This window comes from Pseudophryne corroboree, chromosome 6 (genome assembly GCF_028390025.1).
Source record: "Pseudophryne corroboree isolate aPseCor3 chromosome 6, aPseCor3.hap2, whole genome shotgun sequence".
Classification (NCBI taxonomy): Eukaryota; Metazoa; Chordata; class Amphibia; order Anura; family Myobatrachidae; genus Pseudophryne; species Pseudophryne corroboree.
In genome coordinates, this window is record NC_086449.1 from 550,973,401 (window position 1) to 550,997,977 (window position 24,577).

Below are 24,577 nucleotides of genomic sequence, written 5' to 3' on the forward strand. Positions count from 1 at the left end.
ATGCTCTGCTTTTTTGTGCTCTAATATAAAAAAATAATAATAATATTTACAGGAAAGAAGTGGCAAGTTGTTTAGCTTTTGATCCTAAGAGATAAAGGATCACACAAGACCAAAGGCTTCGGCAGTTTCTGATCAATTGTTTGTAACACATTCATGAACCGCTAATGTTCCATGTACACACTGCAAGGGGCAGTACCACCCTTGGGAGCCAACTACTGCTTCAACAAGTTGATAGGAGACCCCTTACAGAGAGCTTAGCAATCCTGTTTTGTCACTATTTCTGCTTACCGTGTAGCCGTGCAAACATCCCATAATAGCTCTCATTTTTATACCCAGCCACTCACGAATGTTGGCAGTCCTTAGACACTGAATAAGCAGTTCTAAAAATGCAACCGAGAAGAAAAAAAAAAAAAAAAGACTATTTTTGTTAAATTGCAGAATTTTTCTACACTGGTATAAACTGTTATGTGAGTTCTGCTGTTAGCATAGCATATGCAAATATAAAAGCGTCTGTCTAAGGGAACGTTCAGTGTTTTATCTTATTACAGTCTTTGTTATTAAACACAAAAATATAATATGATTACTTTGTGAATGCGCATTTTGGGCGGGATGTGTTAAAGCCTAAAATGTGGTAAAAACTCCATGTCAATTCAATGCATTCCGGAGCTTGGAGCTGGTGAGCAACACTATCTTTCGGTGGTGTTACCCTGTGGGCCTTTTTCTCAATTCCCACCTCCCAGCACCCCCCATGGCTTCCGTGTCATTCTGTGCATGCGCATAAGTGCTCCCAGGTCCCAAACTCGGAAGTCCCGACATCGCAAAGGACAGTTCTTATCTTGAAAGTTGTCCTTTTGCGATACAAATTGCGCATGTAAGTACATATACGATTAGTATGTATGCGATAAGAGGCAGGATATACCACATCGCGGATGCAGTGCTTGGTACATCCTGCCCTTTGTGTGGTTTTGGTTATCTTCGCACTTTCAATTGCATATAATATCCGGCTGAGGTAATGGGTATCATTAGATGCAAACATTATCACTAAATACAATTTCTAACACATGAGGATATCAAGAGCTGTTAAAAATCTCCATTCTAGAGTGTAATATGAACTGTATGTGGACACTTCTCTATCAGTTTTTTTTTTTGTTCTTTTTTTTGGGGGGAGGGGGGCTGCGGGCGGTTTGCATTTGGATCATATGCTCCGTTCATCAGTATTGATTGTAGGCCACATATAAAATGGCTTTTGTATTTTATTCACAGATTACTACTGTGTTGTTTTAATTGTAATTTTCTGCAATAATACAACATCTTCAATATCATGCATAGATGGCAGCACCTGCATACAACTTTCAGGGATGCTTTGGCATTAGGTCTTTACATAGGACTACGTACATCACCCCCACACCCCACCCTTGGCCTGAGCTACAGTTCACTGTAACTATTCTTCCTTATTACAACTTTTGCAGTACTATGAATATTATAATAGATGTTTTTAACCTGTAAACGGGTTATTGTAAATAAATGTAGGATTGTGTAGTTAGCAGCGTTTAAATAGAGCCAAACGCTTCCATGGAGAACCGCTAAAACCTGTCACTTTGTGCGGTTGTGGGACTGTCGGCAACTATATAATAGCAAGCGTCATTCCATAACTGTCTCGTCGTCTAAACTTTACTTGAGTGCTGCAGCACTCTAGCATCAAATATAAGGAACCTTCTTCCCAGTTTAGGATTGGACGGAGATGTTATAAGTGGATTATCCACATTTAAAGGGCCCTACAAACTTGGCGATTTTAGCATCGTTGGTCGATTATTATTTTTTTTTTTCATCAACTATTTTTGCCTACACACTGGATGATATCAATGGCCGATTTGGATGATATGACACTACATACTGTACATCTATATCATCCAAATTGACTTGCATGTATAAACGAGGATGGATCAATGATGAACGACTGCGGGGGCGGCGCATTGTACATTGTTGATGCATACACACTGAACAATATGAAGGATTTATCGTTCATTTTTGAACTATCGTTCATATCTATCATTGTTATCGTCAAGTGTGTAGGGCCCTTAAGATAATTGTAATTCTTATTTTTTACATTCCATCTTCCAACTTTACTGACAACATTGCTTTTTCTTGCTTGCTTTGTTCTTTGCTTGACATCATGGTTTTTGCTATGAGATGATCATATTTTATTGACTAGAGACAGGGCACAAAAGTGACAAAACCTATTTGTAGATACAATTGTACCCAGTGTTGAAAGCGCAGTGTGGCCTTGTTGCATTCTAGGGCAGAATACGTAACCTCACTGTCAGAAATATGTGACTGGAAAGCATCTGAACATTGGGAATACATTTGTAGCTAGGTATATTTTTATTTATAGGCCAGAAAATGTTGTCCCGATTTTTCTTTATTTTTGGCTTATCTACTTAAAAAAACAGGATATGGTAAATTGGGATCATATGGCAGACTGTGATGTACAGATTAGAGTGATGCCTGGCGTAAAGTATGTCGCTCCCCAGCTGTCATAATCAAATGACTAAACCCTGAAACACTCTGCAGTGTGGCCATGTATGAAGGAAAATAGTGGTTCCATCTATAGCTACAATATAGACAGATATTATTTCTACCAGAAAGTCCATTAATGCTATTTTTGACCACATGTAACCATTTTTGGAGACCTTTATGCTGCTCTGTGTTTTTGCTGACAATGGGCATGGAAATCAATCCTTGAGCAACACTTTGCCTAGATCTGAAGTGTGCAGTACTTCTATTGCCACCGTGACATAAAATATAATGATGAAAATTTGAGCCTGCTGAAACTAGTCATTATCCATGGACAAAGTACTATTTGTATGCACATCAATAGGTACAGCAGAGATATTGATATGGAGCCATTTATGGAAATGTAGTAGCTTTATCTTTGTACACACTCTTTATTCTGCTTTTCCTGTGTTTGCTTCACTTGGTATGCTCCGTTAAAAAATTACAACACCCTATTTTCTTTGTCTTTCATAAGACTTCTTAAGCAGATATGGCGAGAAATTTATCAAAAGTGATAATTACATTTTAACGCTGCTTTATGCATAGACGCCTCTAATGTTTTTGTAATGTTTTCCTTTGTGCATTACAAAAGCATCAAATAGTTTTCTCTCTTATGTTTGTCTACTTTGACTTCAGGGATAAACGAAGTATCCCTAAAGTCACATACATAGGGTACCTGTATGTGAGGAACAGCGGCAGCTGCTCCATATAGTGCAGTGGAGATCTGCTTAGCACATATATTACATACGTCAGAACATGTATGTTTATATGTGTTTCCTGGAACCCCCGGGTATGGCAGCGCTATCTGTATCAGGTGCCACACGGTACCTGAGACTCAGCATAAAGCATCACACTTTTTGTAAGCCCGCCAGACTCCTGTAAAACTAGCCAATGGGAGTCTGGGGGCGGGCTTATAAGCAGTGTGATACCTTATGCTGAGTCCCGGGTGACGACCGGTGCCTGATGCACACAGCGCTTCCGATCCCCGGGGGAAACAGCCAGCACATATATCAGAGCATGTATGTGTAATATCTCTATAAAAGGGTTTGTACCTGAAACTCTGTCGGTCTCGTAATCGGCCGTATCCACTCTTCAACGATGTCTTGGCCAGCGTCTATTCTTCTCCTCACCTGTAAGGCTGGGGCAGAAGGACCAGGAGAACCCCGGAAGGGCAACCCAAACCCAATGTGCTCAAGGACCACGACACATGGAGACGGTGACAACCATTTATTGCACTGACGATATCAGTCACCGCTGTAACTCAATTTTCATTAAACACAGTTGCATAGGTTGAACATTATTACAATAACCTGAGTCTTTCCCTGTCTTATAACAACATTCACAGTTTTAACACCTCTAAGGTATAACTATGACCAAATCAAACAATCAAATACTTCACCCGTACTACCAATCATTTGGAGGATAATGTCCTATTAGGGTAAAGTATGTCCTGGCAGTAACGCGGGAGCCATCCCTAAACTGTCTACGAGGGGGGCGTTATATGCTGGACCATAACGTTCAGTTCCTGCGCCCCAGAGGCGTTTGCGGCCAATGTCTCTCTAATAGATGCTTATACTGAAACAGAGGACTTCTAAGGAGGCGTCAGTGGACGCAAGGTAAACAGTTGTAAACAGGCATGCAAAACCACTTTCTCCATAATACAGAACAGCAGTAATGATTCACGGTACCAACCGCATTTGTATCCACAGAAAGGTAAGTCAATTATCATCCAGTGATATAAACTAGTAAACAGACCAGTTCTGGCTTGCACAGTAAGAACAGGGGTTTGCACAGTAAGAACAGGGGTTTGCACAGTAAGAACAGGGGTTTGCACAGTCCTGTTACCTTTTGTTGAACTGTGCTGTAACAACCGGGTGCAGTATAAGTGTGAAGGTCATAACATGGACCCGTTAGGAGGCGCTATTACATAGGGAGAGTCTTTGACGGAGCTGTTTAGGGTTAGGGGCGTCCCCCTTTTCTGACAGGCGGCAGTTAATGATAACCCTCTACTTTACATGGAAACATCTATGAAGACCCAGGTACAGTACTTCTGTACTTGGGGTTCCTGTAACCCGGATAGCTGGGATATTGGGGATAAGTGAGAGTACCTGCGGTATATTCGGTGCTCCTGCTGTCTGCAGCCGTGCTCCCAGTCACTGCAGCCTCTCCCGTATGACTGTTGTTAGGGGAATTCTCTTCCCACGCGATCTCCCCCCTTCCGGATCTCGAGCCCTTGTGCCGTGGCGTCTTTGATGTTGGGCAGGTGTCAGGAAGCCTCTGTGACCTGAGCCACCTCCCTCTCTTGTACACGCGGCGGTGTTGTTCCTTTGCTCCGGGCGTGGCAGGCAGCAGCGAGTCTGGCGGGTGGGCGCACTCTCTTCGTTCCCCTCACACCGCGGTCCTCTCTCTCTCTCCGTCTTCCCGCCTCTGCCCCGATCACCTCAGCTCACTGTTCTCTCAGTCTCCTCACTGCCTGCTCACTCTCCTCAGCTCACTCTTCTCCAGGCTGCTGCAGGACAACCCTTTTATAACTTTGCATTCCCAGGACCACATTCTATCTGGGATTTCCCGCTCTTAGTTTGCAAATGGGTGAGTCATGCACTTTGCATTTTGCAGACTGATCTGTATTGCTATGAGCTGTGCTGTTAACTCCTTCTGTGCTGCAAGCTATAGGCTGCTGGCACAGTGCTTATGCAACTCCAGCAAACATTTTACTTTTATTAAAGTCATGCTGGCACCTGTAGTGCCACAGTTGATTTGGGCTGCAGTTTCAGGGTATCACATATGTTTATGTGTGCTAAGCCATTCCCCTCTGTACGCCATGCACTGCGCGATGCCTTGCCGGCAAACCTCACACAGTAAATAACAAGGTAATGGTGGTAGCCTCTGACTTTTATGCCCAAGGCTATTCAATGACGAACCCTTTTCCTTGCACGTTTAAAATTGAAACTAGCACGCCTTAACCCATAGATTCCAGGATACTGTAAGTACACAGAGCTATGGGTTAACCCGTTTGTGGCACCCACGATAAGGGTACTTACCGTGGATTTATGTTCGAGCCTCTATTAGGCACCAATAGAAATCCACGTTAAGTGCTGCCATGGGCTGTTCTTGAATAGTTAGCCCATTGAATCTGGCCCTTAGTATGCATTGTCTGGTAGTAAACGGACTTGAAATTTTACTCACGTTGTACACTATTATGATATAAAATATATGGACTTGCCATAATGTATACTTGACAGGAATCACATAGATGGAGTGCAGTTCAACTCACTTTATTTCCACCTCAGGCAGGTTACACAAAATGCAGGCTTTGCAGGTCATGTTTTACAGGCATTCTTTAAAACAGCAGCACAACATTCCAAGTAAGTTCTGGAAATCACAAACAGTACAGGTTACAAATGGCTCCTAAATGTAACCCCAGACCCCCAATCTATTCACTGGCCACTTGCTGGATTCAGGAGTAATGACCTACTGAACTTAAGATAAGTACACACTGTCAGATTTTTTTTTTTGGGTTGGGCCGACAATCGGACAATTTTTCGGGAAATTTAAGGTACCAATATCTGAGCTACACACTTGAAGATTTTTCATTTTTATTTTTTTTACAATTTTCTGCCACGTCACACTGCATTTTCATATATCCACCAACAAGGTGGATGACATAGTGACAGGAAAACATAGGAAATATGGGCAGATTATTGAGAATGCACACACACTGCTAGATATCCGGAGATTGTGGCAGATCTTTTTGGTTTGGGTCAATAGACTGGAAAATTGATTGTTTGTGTGTGTGGGCAAGATTTTCTAGGATTATCGGCAAAACGCAGACACGATCGTTCTTACACATTATACAATAACTTTGGACGTTCGTCCAATTATTGGCAAATCGGCCCAATAATAGTATATTGTCTAACTAGCTAAACACATTTTTAAAAGTAGCAGACAGGTTGTAGTGATTAGCACAGATGTGGCTTACCACAGACTCAATTAAACCCGGACTGGATTCTATCAGACCTGTTGCTGCTGCTCCAGTCCTGCAAAAGCCTGCTGTTCCACATTAACCTCATGTTGAATCATGCTGTCCCTGCCACATTATGTACATTAGTGCAGTTAATATTTTGCTGAGGCCTTCTTATAGGATGTTTGACCCTGTTATTTGTGTAGGCCATGTAACAGATCTGTTATTTGAGGTGTAGTATGATATGTTGACACCATGATGACATGTTGACATTCACAATGTCGGCACTGATATAATATTGTCATTTTCAGAACACTGTTAATGTAATCACTACTATTTTAGCCTAAAACTAGCCCTAATTGCGTGTGTCTACATTGTTGCTAAGTATCAACATTTACAATGTCAACATTATGTCGCTGCTGTGGATGTCGACCTGTTATCGGTCAACATTCTTAACATGTTGACATCTTGAATGTCAGCTCTCAGAATATGTCAACATTATGGTGCCCACATGGTGTTGACTTTTTGACTATCTACTTCATGGCTGGAACCCGGTTATTTGCCCCCACAGTACTTCTGTTATATAATGATTGTTTGGGATAATTTATTTGAACCCATGTTTTTCATAAAATGTGTTTTTTTAAATATTTTTTTGTTTCTGAATTGTCAAAGTAACATAATGGTTTCTAAAACTGTAACACAGTCAGCTTACTTCATGTTTATTTTTTATTATTACAGGATTTTAAAGTGTTTAGAACTGGTACTGTATATACAAATAAATATTGAATATAATAAGTTCTAAAATAAGTATAGACTCCAACGTCAAGATTGTTCTAAATTTCATATTTTTTCATTTAGGAGCCGGTTTATTTGTTTTGGGAAGCTGTTTTTCCTATGTAAATGGGAAGTACTGTATAGCTACACAAACAATTGTCAGAATTCAGTTGTGCTTGTGTGCTCATTCATATTATGCATGTTGCGCCCAAACAGACAGGGTTTATCCGCATAAACACCAAAAGTGCAGACTTTGCGCACATTTGTTCTTGCACCTCCATGAGGCTACGAGAAGAAATGTAATCCCCACAGCTACTGGCCGTCTAAACGGAGCAACAATTGAATTGCTCCATCTTGCGCCCCCTAGTGGTAGTTACGTGTTAAAACAATAGAATCGTCCCCTTAAAATGTTAACTCTTCAAATACTGAATGTTACAAAAAAGTACTGTAGTGAATGAGAAACTCTCTAATGCATATTACATACAGTGTACAACCATATGTGCATCACCCTATTTACCCATTCTTAAAGCTGTCCAATCAGAACGTAACAGGTCCACTGTAGTGGTGACAGTGGGCACAAGACCAGGTCGCAGTGGAGGTACAGTATATCCAGTGGTTCTGAAGCTCTAGCCCAGGGGTGGCTAGAGCTTGACAAAGAGCCAAAAAACCTTGTTATGTACGTCAAAGAGCCGACATTGAGCCGAAGGTGCACATGCAAAACTGGAATGTGGCCTTGGGCCTGCTAGTCCACGCCCCTGGTATAAAATACATTTAAAAAGCCAGAACGGCATAAAATAAATTTTATTATTGCCAGATCCATTGAAAAAGCAACTTTCACACAAAATAACTGAAAAAGCCAGATTCACATAATAAACTTCAACTCCCCATCTGTCACTCCAGCCAACACCCTCCTGTCACGCCAGTCAGCTCCCCCATGTGTCACTCCTGCCAGGACCCCCCTGTATCACACCAGCCAGCTCCGCCTTGTGTCACTATAGCCCACCCTCATGTATCACTACAGCCCCCCCCCCCCCCACCCCCACCAACTCGTGCCATTGCAGCAGCCCCTTATGTGTCCTCTGTTTTCCAGTGGGTGTCTCACCGCTAGTATCTGGCTGCTTCAGTTTTCAGTCCCTGTAGTGCTGCTGCGTGTCTGGCTGGAGTGCAGCGGTTTCTGTATCTGTTGTGGTCACATGATTTAGAGTGTTGGGAGCCACATTTGAATAAAGAAAGAGCCACATGCGGCTCAAGAGCCACTGGTTGGCCACCGCTGCTCTAGCCCATCACTCTCTCTTACAAATCAGTTGCTTTGTCCACCATTGACGGTTGCATGTAGTATCCATTCATGCAGCATCCTGGAGATTCCAAGTTATTATGTGACCAGCAAAGGTTTTATAGTGCTTATTTAGATTTTAAATATACTGTACATAGATCATTATAATCAACAACAGATAAGCTTGAACCAGGCTTAAAGATGGCAAAAGATAAACCTCTTAAAAGGCTCTTCTAAAGATATTTGAAATAAATTACTAGAAGCCTGTTTAGAAACATTGTTATAATCAGGGGCATTCCAAGAAATGAGGGAGGCAGTGTGCAAGATTTTGGTATAATACACCATAGAAATTGTAACCTGTTCTGGGTGCAGGGTGTTCTGCATGGGGCCACTGACCCCAGGCCTCTGTACTGCACACCCTGCACAAAGTATAGATTTATCATAACCTCCATGAAATTGTACAAACATTATGGGGTATATTTATTAAATATGTAGTATGCCTCCGAAAACGATCATTCCTTGTGGTCACATTTAAGGGCAATGGGAATGTATTATGCTACATTTCCTGGGACATGGGCTCCTATAAGGGCCCTTACCAGCGATGAGTAAGAAGAAAGACGATTGTTTACTTGATCAATTTACTGTTGAGATTGCACCTGGCTGCTTAACTTATCATACACAGTCATCTGGGCACACATGCGCATTGCAAAACACTTGTGATGGGCATCACGAATGCCTACAGCCAACCAATAATGGATCATAAGATCCCTCCCAAGCAGCTCCATTAACTGTAAATGTAATTAGCTAACACACACAAGCTCCGAAATACTAAGCATTGCTTCATAACCCCATCCCCATAGAATCTATGGTGGTTGTAGCCAGTGTCGGACTGGGGCATGAAGGGCCCACCAGGGAATGCAGTGGTAGGGGCCCATGTTTGGGGGTGTGGCCAGCCTACACAATGTTTGCCTAACCATCAGAGAGCACATGATCTGGGCCTCTTGATAAATATATATAGTAAATATTGCTAGTGCATGCATGATACTGTATCAGATTAATAACAGCAGTGTAATGTATAATTCAAGTTCACAATCTGGCGCCTGATCCTTAGATTAAGGAGGTGAGCCCCCGGCCAGCGGGTCCCACCGGGGGTTTCCCCTGTATGCATGTAGACCAGTCCAATCCTGGTTTCCGCTTCTGTATTCCTATATTGTAACATACTGGCAACTCTTAATTCTGTCCTTTTAACGGTGACAGATATGCTCCTGTAAAAGAAACTTACATTTATCCAAGTATCTGTTGTCATATCCCAAACTGCAAAGTTACATGATGGTTTATAAAACTGTAACATAATCAATCAGCTTAATTGGTGTTATTTTGTTTTACTACTATGTTTACAGCCATAAAATGTGAGGTAAATGGACACATTCTGTATTCCCTAATGCAATATAGATGTTGTCATTAGGTAAAACATGGAAAAAAAGATTGAGAGTGTTTAACCACCCCAACTCCTGGCGCAAATGATGAATTAAATTTAAGTTGGCTATACAGCAGCTGCAAGCACTGAGGGACTGCTACCTCCCCCAAACAACAAAAATATATACACAAGAGTGCTGCGCTTGATGTATGCTTATTGATAATTGATTAAAAATTAATAGATACACAGGTGTCTGCTTAAATCAATTTAAAACACATATGGAACTTGCTGATAAAATTTAAACAAATTTATTTACACACACAATATAGTACAATAAAAACCATTGATAAAAGAAAGCTCAAGCACACTGATAGACGTTCTAAATATGTCACTTTGTTGAAATGATTTGTAACAATGTAACTTCAATGCTGCCACATAGACCTAGTTTTGGTCTCTTTGTATCAATAAAACTGAATTGCAACAGTTAATACAGCCTGTATAAGAATGATTGTAGCTCCCGTCCTCTATGCTACTGGCGTCCCAGTGCAGAGGAAATGCCGCTGATAATATTTACCCGACCTGCGGGAAGATTCAGTCTCGCAGCGCAGGAGGTACCGGGATAACTTCCAAGCGTCCGCCGCCGGCACTATCACGGTGCAGTTGATTCTGTCCTGGCGGGCGGGTATGGACGCTGCAGTGGTATGCTGACCTGGCGTACCGGTACAGATTCTCTGAGGCTGATTATCAAATTCAAATTCACCGCTGCAAAGGAATGTGGCTGGCAGCGGTCAGTGCGTCTGTGGGCTGAGCAAAAGGAGTGACGTCAACGCGTTTCGTCCCGTCTCCCGTCTTGAGGAAGTCCCGGGAGACGGGACGAAACGCGTTGACGTCACTCCTTTTGCTCAGCCCACAGACGCACTGACCGCTGCCAGCCACATTCCTTTGCAGCGGTGAATTTGAATTTGATAATCAGCCTCAGAGAATCTGTACCGGTACGCCAGGTCAGCATACCACTGCAGCGTCCATACCCGCCCGCCAGGACAGAATCAACTGCACCGTGATAGTGCCGGCGGCGGACGCTTGGAAGTTATCCCGGTACCTCCTGCGCTGCGAGACTGAATCTTCCCGCAGGTCGGGTAAATATTATCAGCGGCATTTCCTCTGCACTGGGACGCCAGTAGCATAGAGGACGGGAGCTACAATCATTCTTATACAGGCTGTATTAACTGTTGCAATTCAGTTTTATTGATACAAAGAGACCAAAACTAGGTCTATGTGGCAGCATTGAAGTTACATTGTTACAAATCATTTCAACAAAGTGACATATTTAGAACGTCTATCAGTGTGCTTGAGCTTTCTTTTATCAATGGTTTTTATTGTACTATATTGTGTGTGTAAATAAATTTGTTTAAATTTTATCAGCAAGTTCCATATGTGTTTTAAATTGATTTAAGCAGACACCTGTGTATCTATTAATTTTTAATCAATTATCAATAAGCATACATCAAGCGCAGCACTCTTGTGTATATATTAGGTAAAACATGGCTGTGCCCTCCAGATAAAAACCTACACGCTCTGGAACAGTCACAGAATGGCTGATGAGCTGTAGAAATGCAACAACATTTCATCCTGAATCATCTGTAATTTGCAATAACGCTACACAATGGAGATGAAAACATTCGTGTTTATGGGGTACATTTACTAAGCTGTGATAAGAGTGGAGAAGTGAGCCAGTGGAGAAATTCCCCATCACCCAATCAGCACTGAAGTAACATCTATAATTTGCATACTTTAAAATGATACAGAGTTGCTGATTGGTTGATGGGGAAATTTCTCCACTGGCTCACTTCTCCACTCTTATCACTGCTTAGTAAATGTCCCCCTAAGTCACAGTTTGAAATACCTGAATTCATGATGTTTGTAAAGGATAAAATTTAACATTTGTCTCTGAAGACATTTGACCTTGGTTACATCTTTTTTTTTTTAAACGTTTCCAGCTAATAACTTTGTCAATTTCCGCACTTCTGCGCACGCCGCTGCATACATGCGTGGGGACATAAACTGCGATCGCATTCGATTGCAGTCTAAGTGACGGCGGGGGGGGGAGGAGAGGGGGCAGTGTCACTGGGTTTTTGGGCGTCGGCATGATGTTGGGGGTGGTGCGGTCTGGACAGCGGAGGCGTGTCAGGACCAGTTGCAGGGCGGGCTGCGGCAGCTGCGTGGCATCACATGCAGTCGCTGCGATCCAAAACCATGGCGTGCCCGGTGACTGCCTTCACAGCTAGGCTGTTTTGCAAAGTACTCGCATTTTAGCGGGGAGTGGGGGAGGACCAGGACTTTAAGAAAAACTATAAATCGTGAATTAGGAACTATAAATCGTGAATTAGAACTGCCAAACTGCATTTAAGATCTCAATTACGATGTAATTTGATTTGTCAGCATTGACAAAAAGGTTGCCCACTTCAAGTGAGATAATCATATAATTCTCCAGGCAGCAGTACACAACATTATCGAACTGACTTAAGTCAGTATATATTATCCATTTATCGCTCTAGGAGACTGAGCAGATGCTTGAATTCTAGTTCTTACAGTTGTGTTTCATTCAACTTCAATTTTCATTATTATTATGCAGGAAACTCAGAAAAGTGAAATAACTGAATTATGGATCTGTCACAGTTGAATATTGACATAAATATAGCAATAACATCTATTCCCCCCACCCCTCTCCGTAAAAAAATAATGATACAGCCAAAGTTAGTTCACTTAAACAGTCTCCATTCCTAATAGACCCTACACACTTAAAGATCTAACTCAACGATATGAACGCTCTCATTCATTAATGAATGAGAACTCGTTCATATTTTTCAGTGTGCAGGCACCAACGATGAACGATGTGCGGCCCCGCGCTCGTTCATCGTTGGTGCCGGGTCGCTTATACATGCATGCCAATATGGACAATCTCGTCCATATTAGCATGCACTGCTATGGAGCCGGGTGACGAGGGGGGGGGGTAAACTTCACTCCCCCCCCCCCCTCTTCCCGCCACCGGGTCGGCCGTATCACCGTCTGGCACCCCGGCGGCAGATCGCCGGGTGTGTAGGGCCCATTATACACATCTTTTGTCCTGTATAAAACACTCATTCAAATCCCAATTGCTTTAAATGTAGCCTATTTATTATAGTGCTGCAGTGTGACATTTACTGGTGTGCTGATGAAAATGTCTCCCCTCACCCTTCTAAGTCATTTCTATAATTAGAGTAATTGTGGATCAACTAGACTGCGTGATTTGCTGTGTATGTACCCTAGGCTTGCCGTGGTTTTTTCTTGGTTTTTTTAACTCTCTGCCCATGCAGTAGATTCACAGCTCATTAACAAATCTTTTTAGAGCATACTTGCATTTCACAAGCTTGACAAGTTTTGGTAAGTGAAGAATCCTGGAAGTGTTAAAATGTGGTATTAATATACAAGTTTTAATGTTTTTTGCAAAACATAATTATTCTATGAAATTCTGTTTTTCTGTAGTTAGGCTGAGCATTGGCTCAACATTTTTTTTATTTGAAAATGTTACACCCAATATCGTGATTTAGCGCTACCTAGTTTTTACAACAGCTGGAAAATGCTGACATACTGCAGTGAGCGGGTGCAGCGTCTACAGAGCATAATCGCTGCCTTTTTACACTGGAGAAGCATTGATACAGTACTTGACAAAGTTTGGGACCTCACATTCAGGAGATTGCAGATGGGAGATCCATGTGGCAACATAATTTGCCCCCCTGCTGTTCAATTTCACAATGTATGGAATCACGCAGTTGGGGATAGGAACGTGATGCTACAATTTGCATCAAATCAGGTCATCAAGCCCCATCCCACCCATTTCTCTAGGGAAGCGGGCATGATCAGGGACGATGCCCTGCGCTCCTGGGAAAATGACCTGAAATTTGGGAGTAGTCAAGTATGGCTCTGAAATACCAGTCTCTTTTATTTCATTTGGCTTTTAGCCTTGGAAATGTGCATCATTCTGCTTCTTGAGAGACTAAAATATCTGGCATGGAGCAGCTAATTGGCTAATAATATAGAATGCAGATTTTCTTCCATGCAGCTTGTTAGGACAGGTTCAGTCTTTCAGTCTTCTGGCAGTACGAGTGGTGTAATGGTTAGCATTACTGCTTCACAGCATTGAGGTCAAGGGTTCGATTCCCACCACTTACCAATACGTGTTGAGTTTGTATATTCTCCCTGTGCTTGCATGGGTTTCCTCCAGGTACACCAGTTTACCCCCACCTTCCAAAAATATACTGGTAGGTTAATTGGCTCTAGACTAAAAAAAATTATAATAATCCTTATGTGTAAGTGTGTGCATGTACATGTGTTTAGGGCAGACTAGATGGGCCAAGTGGTTCTTATCTGCCGTCAAATTGTATGTTTCTGTACTCCATTTAGTACTTTCACTTTCAAATTACTGATTTCCTGGCCCTGATCTGTTTTAATCTGGGTCAAAATCTCACATTTTCCTGTAACAATTTAACATGAAATCTAAAAAATCTATGTTCCATTTATTATATCCTTTGTTCTTTTAGTGTAAATAAGCTAGAGTGAAAGACTGCTGTTGTATTATCCAACTCCATCTTAAGCTGAGTACACACTAGGTAATATATCAGACATTCAAGTGAATGGCCAATATATTGCAAGCCCATTTTCGGGTGTATACAGCCGATGTGGCTTGGAATGACATCATTCACAGACATTTTGGGCAAGATGCAGCAAGCTGGAAAATGCAGCCAAACCTCTGAAAATGCAGTTTCTGGAGGTTTGATCAGGTACACATATGTAATGCGGTGGGCAATGCCATTGTCAGAGAGATATCCAACCACCACACTATATTTCAAGCGATTTCGTCTTCTGCAGTAGCAGTGCCGACGTTGGACTCCAGAGATGTGATTAAACATGGATGCAGGGAGTACGGTGTGGGCACACATACTGCACCCACTATGGAAATGCCTATTGAGGTAACCAAGAAGAAACTATACAGATCATGCATAATTGCAGGAATAAAGATTGTTTGTTTGTCTTTTCTTTAGTAGCATATGGTATTTATTAGATTCAAATATATTTTGTAAATTACACTAGTTGTCAGGGCTCCATCAGAAATTGTGGGGCCTGGGAATGGGAGAGAGAGAGAAAATAGGGGAAATGTGAAAGAGTGTGAGAGAATGAATAGTGGGACATGGGAGAGAGAAAGTAGGGGGAAATGGGAGAGATTGTATGAGTGAATGTGGGAAATGGGAGAGAGAAAGAGAAGGAATGGGAGAGAGTAAGAGAATTAATAGGGGGAAATGGGAAAGAGTGTGTGTGAGAGAGAGTGAATAGGGGGACATGGGAGAGAGAGAGAGAGAGAGTGGGGGAAATGGGAAGGAGAGAGAGAAGGAATGGAGGATATTGTGTGTGTGAGAGAATGAATAGGGGGAAATGGGAGTGTGAGAATAGGGGGAATAGGAAAGTGTGTGAGAGAATGATTGAGAGAAATGTGAGAGAGCATGAGAGAGAGAAGGAATGGGATAAATGGAAGAGAGTGATAGAATGAATAGGGGGAAATGGGAGGGAGTGTGTGAGAGAATGAATAGGGGGAAATGGGAGAGAGTGTGAGGGAGAGAAGAAATGGGAGAGACAGAGAATAGGGGGAATGGAAGAGAGTTTGAGAGAATGAATGGGGAAAATTTGAGCATGTGAAAAAGATGGAATGGGAGAGTGTGAGATAATGAATAGTGTGAAATGGAAGAGAGTGTGAGAGTGAATCGGGGGAAATGGAAGAGAGAATGAATAGGGAAAAATTGGAGAGTGTTTGAGACAGAGAAGGAATGGGAGAGAGATGGCACTAAAGAATAGGGCAAAATGGAAGAGAGTGTTTCTGAGAGAGAATGAATATGGGATAATGGGAGAGTGTGTGTAAGAAAGTAGAGAATGAATTTGAGGAAATGGAAGAGACTGTGCATGAGAGGGAGTCTGAATAGGGGGACATGGAAGATTGTGGGAGAGAGAATGAATAGTGGGAAATGGGACAGAGAGAGAATAGGGGGAAATCGGAAAGATTATATGTGTGAGAGAGAATGAATACAGGGAGAGTGTGAGAGACAATGAATGGGGGGGATGCAAGGCAGTGAGAGAGAATAAGGGGAAATGGAAGAGAGTGAGAAATGGAATGGGAGAGAGAGAGAAAAGGGGGAAATGGAAAAGAGTTTGTGTGAAAGAGAATGAAGAGAGAGTGTGGGAGAAAATAAATGTGAGAGAGAAAATTATAATGAATAGGAAAAATGGAAGAGAGAATAAGGAGAGAATGAATAGGGGGAAATGGGAGAGAGTGTGAGGGCGAGAAGAAATGGGAGAGACAGAATAGGGGGAATGGAAGAGAGTTTGAGCATGTGAGAGAGATGGAATGGGAGAGTGTGAGATAATGAATAGTGTGAAATGGAAGAGTGAGAGAGTAAATTGAGGGAAATGGAAGAGAGAATGAATAGGGAAAAATTGGATAGTGTTTGAGGCAGAGAAGGAATGGGAGAGAGATAGCGCTAATGAATAGGGCAAAATGGAAGAGTGTTTCTGAGAGAGAATGAATATGGGATAATGGGATAGTGTGTGTAAGAAAGAAGAGAATGAATTTGAGGAAATGGAAGAGAGTGTGCATGAGAGTCTGAATAGGGGGAAATGGAAGATTGTGGGAGAGAGAATGAATAGTGGGAAATGGGAGAGAGAGAGAGAGAATAGAGGGAAATCGGAAAGATTATATGTGTGAGAGAGAATGAATACAGGGAAATTGGAGAGAGTGTGAGAGACAGAATGAATGGGGGGGGGATGCAAGGCAGTGAGATAGAATAAGGGGAAATGGAAGAGAGTGAGAAATGGAATGGGAGAGAGAAAAGGGGTAAATTGAAAAGAGTTTGTGTAAAAGAGAATGAAGAGAGAGTGTGGGAGAAAAATGGGAGAGAGATAATTATAATGAATAGGAAAAATGGAAGAGAGAATAAGGAGAAATGGAAAAATGTGTGTGAATAGGGGCAAATGGGAGAGAGTGTGTTTGAGAGAGAGAAGAAATGGGAGAGTGAGAGAGAGCTAATGAATAGGGGGAAATGTAAGAGTGTGAGAAAGAATGAAGGAAATGGAAGAGTGTGAGAGTGAATAGGGGGAAATGGACGTGTGTATGTGAGAGTGAATAGGTGGAAATGAAAGAGGGAGAATGAATCGGGGGGAAATGGGAGAGTGAAAGAAGGAATGGGAGAGCGAGAGAATAAGTAGGGGGAAATGGAAGAAAATGTGTGTGAGTTAAAGTGAGAGAGAAGTATAGGAGAAAATGGGAGTGAGGAGTAGTAAAAAAAGAGTGCATCCTGACTCCTGACCCAGCCCTGACGAGAATACAGCAGAGAAGCATTCACCTTGGTGGGAGATGTGAGGGTAGTCATGGCTGCACTGTTTTTCTTTGCCCCGATTGCCCTCTTTGGATCTGCGCATCTTGCTTGGTCCTCCTCTCCTAACATGCAGCACACCTCTTCTCCCATCCAGAGCAACTGTTCTCATTGAGAGCTGGTGCAGGTATTGTTTAGTGTAATCTGGTTCCGGACAACAGGGGCTGCTGGGACGTGTAGTTTTTTAAGTAGTTGCTGGCTGCACAGGGCCAGAATGTAGGGGCATAACCATTACCTCTGGGGTCAGGTAAGACAGGGGGCTATTGTATTTCACATTATTAGTTGTAGGTCCAGGGCTGGGCTCCCTTCTCTGTCAGGGCACGCAACTCGAGTCCCAACAGTCCCCATCTGATGGCGAGCCTTCTAGTCTTATTATTTCAAGAATGTGCATGTCTCATATTCACAAGGATTAGAATTCTGACAATATCATATCTATTATTAGGCTGCAGCATTCAATTTAGCTGCATCTCATCAGTGACACAAGTCTCTGAGCTCCAATCCCCTGTGTATATTTCATCAAAGCAATTAAAATACAACGCTTCTCCTTCAGCAAATGTTATGCGAAATTAGCAAATGAAATGTGACAGTTAGGATTGACTTTGTTTTTTTGTAAACAGCTAATATGTACAGTATATGTATGTATGTATGTATGTATGTATGTTTGTGTATAAAATATGTCCATTTTGCAGTTGATGTTTTGTATTGTATTTACTTTCTTTCATAATGTACTTGTTTCCACACCACCTATGGATTGACTTACTTTGTGCCTATGTTGTGTATCTAAGCAATAGAAAATTTCGTTTTCACCCCAATGTAACAAAAAAAGTTGTAGTGGTGGGGGTGAGGCTGACGCTGTCCAAATTTATAGCCAGGGACTGGCCCAACAGTGATGTGTGTCAGGAAGCAGCACAACCTCATGAGATAAATCAGTTTTTATTTGGTGAGCTTTCCACCATTGTGGAGTGTCCCAAGAACTACCACTGCCATCCCTGACCACACGTCTCAGACATGGTGGTGCCACATGGGGTAACCAGTCTCTCAGCCAACAAGGATGCGCCACTTGCAGCTCTACCAAGAGTTATTATTGTCTCCGCTTTTTAACATTTTATTGACCTTAAACTTACGGTAGCCAAAAAGGGGAGTGGGAGGAGATGACTAGATCCTACAGCATTTGATGGTAAAGGTTGGCTACTTTATCAAATTTATGGGATTAATCAACTTTGTTTAGCTATCCCTGATGAGCGTGACAGAGGCTTAAAAAACTGTTAGAGATGAGATGAGCACTAAGAGAGTAATATTCTCTGTGAGAGACTATAGTCCACTGGCCAGATGTACTAAGCCTTGAAAAGTGATAAAGTGGAGAGTGATAAATTACCAACCAACCAACACAACCTGTGACATGCCAGTTAGGAGCTGATTGGCAGGTACTTTCCATTTTCACCTTTCCAAGCTTAGTACATCTGCCTGCTGATTAACAGAGTGTGAGGTAAGAGATACTGTAGCCTGAGCACTGAGAGAGAGGTACAGTAAGCTTAGAACAACATCCTGTGAAGTAATGGAGGGACAAGGCTGGCTGAGCACTGAGAGAGTGATAATTTGAGAGCTCAGAACAGGATGGGAGAGACAGCTAAGAGGGAAACTTTGAAAAGCACCCTTGAGATGGAAACTGTCTGAGACAGATGAGCCAAGCTGACAGATGTCCTAAGTGCTGAGAGGCATGCTGGAACTGAGATCATTTGCTTGGCTCAGTGGTGATCCCTAGAGAAGGACCGTGCAGATACATCTCTTTAGCCCCACTCCTTCCCATGACCATTAATGGTATCAAAACTCTTGCCTCTACTGTAACCATCAACATCGGAGATTTACCTTTCCTGTGGAAGAATCTCTTAGCCTGAGATTACCATCTTTCTCCTCCTGCCCAGCAGCCTTGAATTGGGAATCCTCCAGCTATTAGATGGCTTAGTTCTATAGTTTGTTTAGTTAAAGCAACAGCCTGGCCACAGAAATAACACGGCTTCAACCATCTTTATTATGCAACTAATCCTCTAAAGGAGGCTGAGACAGTTCAGCAAAAAGTCTGAATTTACATGGCCTTTCACTAAAGCAATTGTTTTGAGGGGAAGGCAATGTCCTCCTGCGACACTGAACAGTATATTTACAGAGATCTGATTCACTGAAACCCCTACGCATGTCAATGATCTTGATACTGCTCACTATGGGGCTAATTCAGTAAGGATCTAAAAAAGTACAAATTAGCAAAAACTGCGATCAATCGCAAAATTGTTAAAGCACGCTCCAAACGGAAAATCTGCAACACTAATTTAGTGTTACAAAAAAAGGTAGACTTGTCAAATTTGCAAATTTTGTGATTTAGATTTAAAAATCCGCATTTTTAGCTAAAAAACTCATACTTAGTCCGAATTTTTTGCGTAAAGGTTTCTGATGTCATAATTTAACATTAGCCACACATAACATTGAGCCAACCATACCTACTGACGGGATGCTTCGAACAACAAGACAAGCTACTTCCACTGGTGAATCCACAAACGCAGGCAGAAAAAGGAAAATAAAATTTATTTATTTTTATGTTGAAAGTTTACATACATGACATATTAATGTTTCTTTGTTATTATTAACATTCCTTATGTTATTGTTTAATGTGAAAATATATATAAAAAAAAAGTGGTGCATAATTAAAATGTCCACAAAATCACAATTATTGTGGTGATGTTATTGAACATATGTTTCTTTGTCAAGGGGGAAAAAAACAAAAAAACTTACACATGTATGTGGGTATGATTTTTGAAGATAATAATTGTTTGTTGCTTTAAATCCTAAAAAAAACTCCGCTTTTAAACAAAAAGCCATTAACCAAACAAAAAATAAAAAAAAACTTGCTTGTAAATGTTATTGTACATGTTTGTAGGAAAACAAGTGTGTTATTGACAAACCTGCATTGTTATTAACTTAAAGAATTATTAGGTTACTACTAACATATTTTAGAGTAATACATGTGTTAAATAGTTTAATGCTCCCTTACATGTTGTTAAGTTTCAATGCAGCTGAATAAACTGAAGTGTGGTCAGCAGTGTGAGCTGCTTCAGCTGTGTGTAATGAAGCAATGATTGCAGTATGCATCGGACATTCTACAACTGAGGTCAACTTGTGCAGATTTTAAGGTAGACCTGTAGTCACTCAGAAACTGCACACCTCAAATGTGCATTCAGTTGCAAAAAAATGCGTATGCTCCGCCTATCTAAAATCTGCATATGCCCACAACACACCCCTGCTCGTAGTTTTTGCGAGTCCAGCCCTTTAGCAGTGACGTGCGGTGAGATCAATGACTGGGGAGGCACTGTTGTAAATGAATATATATATATATATATATATATATATATATATACACACACAAAACACCAAACAAAAATTACATGTACTGTATACTGAATTTAAAGAATAAAAAGTCACTGTACTTAAAATAATAATAATGACACACAATGAGAATGCACAGGAAGGTACACACACAATATAAGCGCCTGACAGGGACTGGATCCATGATCCAGGCCTGCCGCCTCCCGCCACTGTCGATGCCCGCCGCCGCCCAGGCAGGGGCGGATTTAGATCTCATGGGGCCCTAAGCAAGGCACCAATTTGGGGACCCCCTTCCTCAAACAATCCATAGCATTATATCCTGTCATCACCGCCCCTGGTTGTGCCTGCTGTGTTTGTGCCTCCTTCCCTCGCACGCCCATGAAGTGGCAGCAGAAGTACAGGTCCTACCTTCACTTCTGCAGTGGGGGCAGATACTGGAGCCTCCTCTCGGGCAGCGTGGGGATCGATTTTGCTAGTCTCCAGCCTCCACCACCAGCAGCAGGTTTCCCAGCAGACACACTGCTTCTGCTTCTGAGAGAGCTGCTACTGGCAGTGGAGGCTGGAGATTAGCAGAATCGTCCCCAAAATGCAGCGCCAGCAGGGACAGACCTATACTTTTCTTTTAGTGGGAGCTAGCAGTGGACATTCCCCCGCTGTGATAGGTTTGTGTTGCACTTCAGAGATAGAAGAAAGCCAAAGGGGGCCAACAACAAAGTTGAGAGAGAGACCGTAGACAGGTGCAATAAGCGAGATGGGAGCTGCCGATAGACGTTTAAGAAGAGAGAGCAAGATATGTGGAGAGATAGAGTGTGGACATTGTGACTATACTGGATGGGGGCTTTCTAGGTGCAGGAGCAGTGAGAGAAGTGCAGTGGGCTGGTTTGGAAGGGAAAGGAGCAGACACTGGGACGGCAGGGTGGGAGACACTGGGATGGGGGGTCAGTAATGGTGGGGGACACTGGGATGGGGGGGATCAGTAATGGTGAGGGAAACTGGGCAGGGTGGGAGACACTGGGATGGGGGGCAGTAATGGTGGGGGACACTGGGCAGGGTGGAAGACACTGGTATGGAGGGGCAGTATTGGTGGGGGACACTGGGCAGGGTGGGAGACACTGGGATGGGGGGGCAGTAATGGTGAGGGTCACTGGGCAGGGTGGGAGACACCGGGATGGGGGGGCAGTAATGGTGGGGGTCACTGGGCAGGGTGGGAGACACTGGGATGGGGGGCATTAATGATGGGGGACACTGGGCAGGGTGGGAGACACTGAGATGGGGTCAGTAATGGTAGGGGTCACTGGGCAGGGTGGGAGACACTGGGATGGGGGGGTCAGTAATGGTGGGGGACACTGGGATGGGGGGGATCAGTAATGGTGAGAGAAACTGGGCAGGGTGGGAGACACTGGGATGGGGGGCAGTAATGATGGGGGACACTGGGCAGGGTGGTAGACACTGAGATGGGGGCAGTAATGGTAGGGGTCACTGGGCAGGGTGGGAGACACTGGGATGGGGGGTCAGTAATGGTGGGGGACACTGGGATGGGGGGGATCAGTAATGGTGAGAGAAACTGGGCAGGGTGGGAGACACTGGGATGGGGGGCAGTAATGATGGGGGACACTGGGCAGGGTGGGAGACACTGAGATGGGGGCAATAATGGTAGGGGTCACTGGGCAGGGTGGGAGACACTGGGATGGGGGGTCAGTAATGGTGGGGGACACTGGGATGGGGGGGATCAGTAATGGTGAGAGAAACTGGGCAGGGTGGGAGACACTGGGATGGGGGGCAGTAATGGTGGAGGACACTGGGCAGGGTGGAAGACACTGGGATGGAGGGGCAGTATTGGTGGGGGACACTGGGCAAGGTTGGAGACACTGGGATGGGGGCCCAGTAATGGTGGGGGTCACTGGGCAGGGTGGGAGACACTGGGAGGGGGGCAGTAATGATGGGGGACACTGAGCAGGGTGGGAGACACTGAGATGGGGGCAGTAATGGTGGGGGTCACTGGGCAGGGTGGGAGACACTGAGATGGGGGCAGTAATGGTGGGAGACACTGGGATGGGGGGCAGTAATGATGGGGGACACTGGGCAGGGTGGGAGACACTGGGATGGGGGGGGGGGCAGTAAATGGTGTGGGACACTGGCCAGGGAGCACTGACCTCGGGTTGCTGCTCCTGTCAATGCCTGGCCCCGCACACTGGCTCCAGCACTACACTGCACTATTATACAGCAGCCTGCTGAGCCACCCCTCCACTCCGGCTGCTGCTGGGATCTGGCAGGCTGGTGTTTGTGAGGTGCTCCAGGGATCACTGCCTCACGCTGGTGGTGCGGTGCGGTGCGGTGCGGTACAGCTCGCTGGGAGGCGAATAGTGCCAAGTGCCGGCTATAGGAAGCCACCATCAATTAGACTGAGCTGTGCGGGTAGGAGGCGGGGCTTCCCCTCCCAGCTTCTGAGCCTCTCTAACACTGTGACTGTGTAATGACTACTGAGGGAACGATGGGGCCGGGGCCGGAGCCGGCTCCCGATTAGCGCAAGCTGCACACGGCTTTTAAAACAATTTAAAAAAATAGACACCGCAGCCGCCTCCGCCCGCTACCGCCCTCTATGCCGGGTCTCACACAGCAAAGTGTGCCTGCTCATCGAACATGATGAGCAGGCGTTAACCATCGGTGCATGTGCTGTGGATCTTTTTTTATAAAATACATTTAAACCTCTATTGTGTGGAACGGAGGAGGGGGGGGAGGGAGAACGTTAACATAATATTGCTGTCCAGGGCTTCCCTCCATTAACTTAATAGCGCTGCGGGTGCAGCGCTATTGAGTTAATGAAAGACCTGGACAGCAATATAGGGAGATGTAGAGTAAACTGTGTGACAGTGTGTGTGAGTGTAGTGTAACTAAACACTTACATGCACACACTGCAGCAGACACGATCTCTCTCCTACTTTCCCACTGTACAGCACTGACTGTGATAGCCGGATGCAGGTCACTGTCAGTGCTGCAGCTGCTGCTCAGTGCCCAATCACAGTGACAGGGGAGTGCTTTCATATGGCTGAAAGCACGTCCCTGCTGCTCTGAGGCACTTGTATAGGTGCCGCTTCCAGTGCATTTTTTAATGGGCTTTTTCAGCCCTCACCATGGCCCCGCCCCCCGACCGTCACCTGCTTCCGGACTTTACAATGGTGAGCGAGAGGCACCGCTCTTGGTGCCGCAGACAATGTCAGAAATTAAGTTTAAACAGGTATTTATGCCTAAAATGATTAACATAATATAAAGCAGATACTTCTGACACATAATATGTGTCATAAGTATCTTCTTTGTATTATGTTAATCATTAATGACAGGGGAGGCACTGCCTCCCCTGACTGCACGTCCCTGCCCTTTAGTACACCTCCTACACGCTTAGTTTTCGTAGTGCATACGCAGTTTTTGCTGTCTCAGAAATTTTATTTTTTGTCTCAGATTTTACGTATTTTTGTGATTTTTGCAGTTTTGCGTTCCTTGTTGGATTAGCCCCTATATGCACGAATATACTGTCCTGGTAGTCACTGGCCCCTTGCCTGGTTAATATGTAAACTGTTATGTATGGAGGTCACAAGGATGCTCGGTCAACAGGTTTCTCTCTGTATTGCATGTTGGCCTCTGGTATGTTGTTTGTATTGTATATCAGCCCATGCATGCTGTTGTCATTTTCCCTTCCAATGCGTGTTGCATTGCTCTTGCCTGTCACCAGTGTGGCTAGCGATAACCGTGTGCTATCCATGCGACTTTTGAGTTTG

At 43.6% G+C, this 24,577-nt stretch overlaps 1 protein-coding gene across 11 annotated transcripts in view; it reads left to right on the forward strand.

Moving 5' to 3' along the window:
- The window catches only part of PPFIA2 (PTPRF interacting protein alpha 2), a 656,694-nt gene that overhangs the window by 192,801 nt on the left and 439,316 nt on the right, over nt 1-24,577 (forward strand). The window lies entirely within an intron of this gene.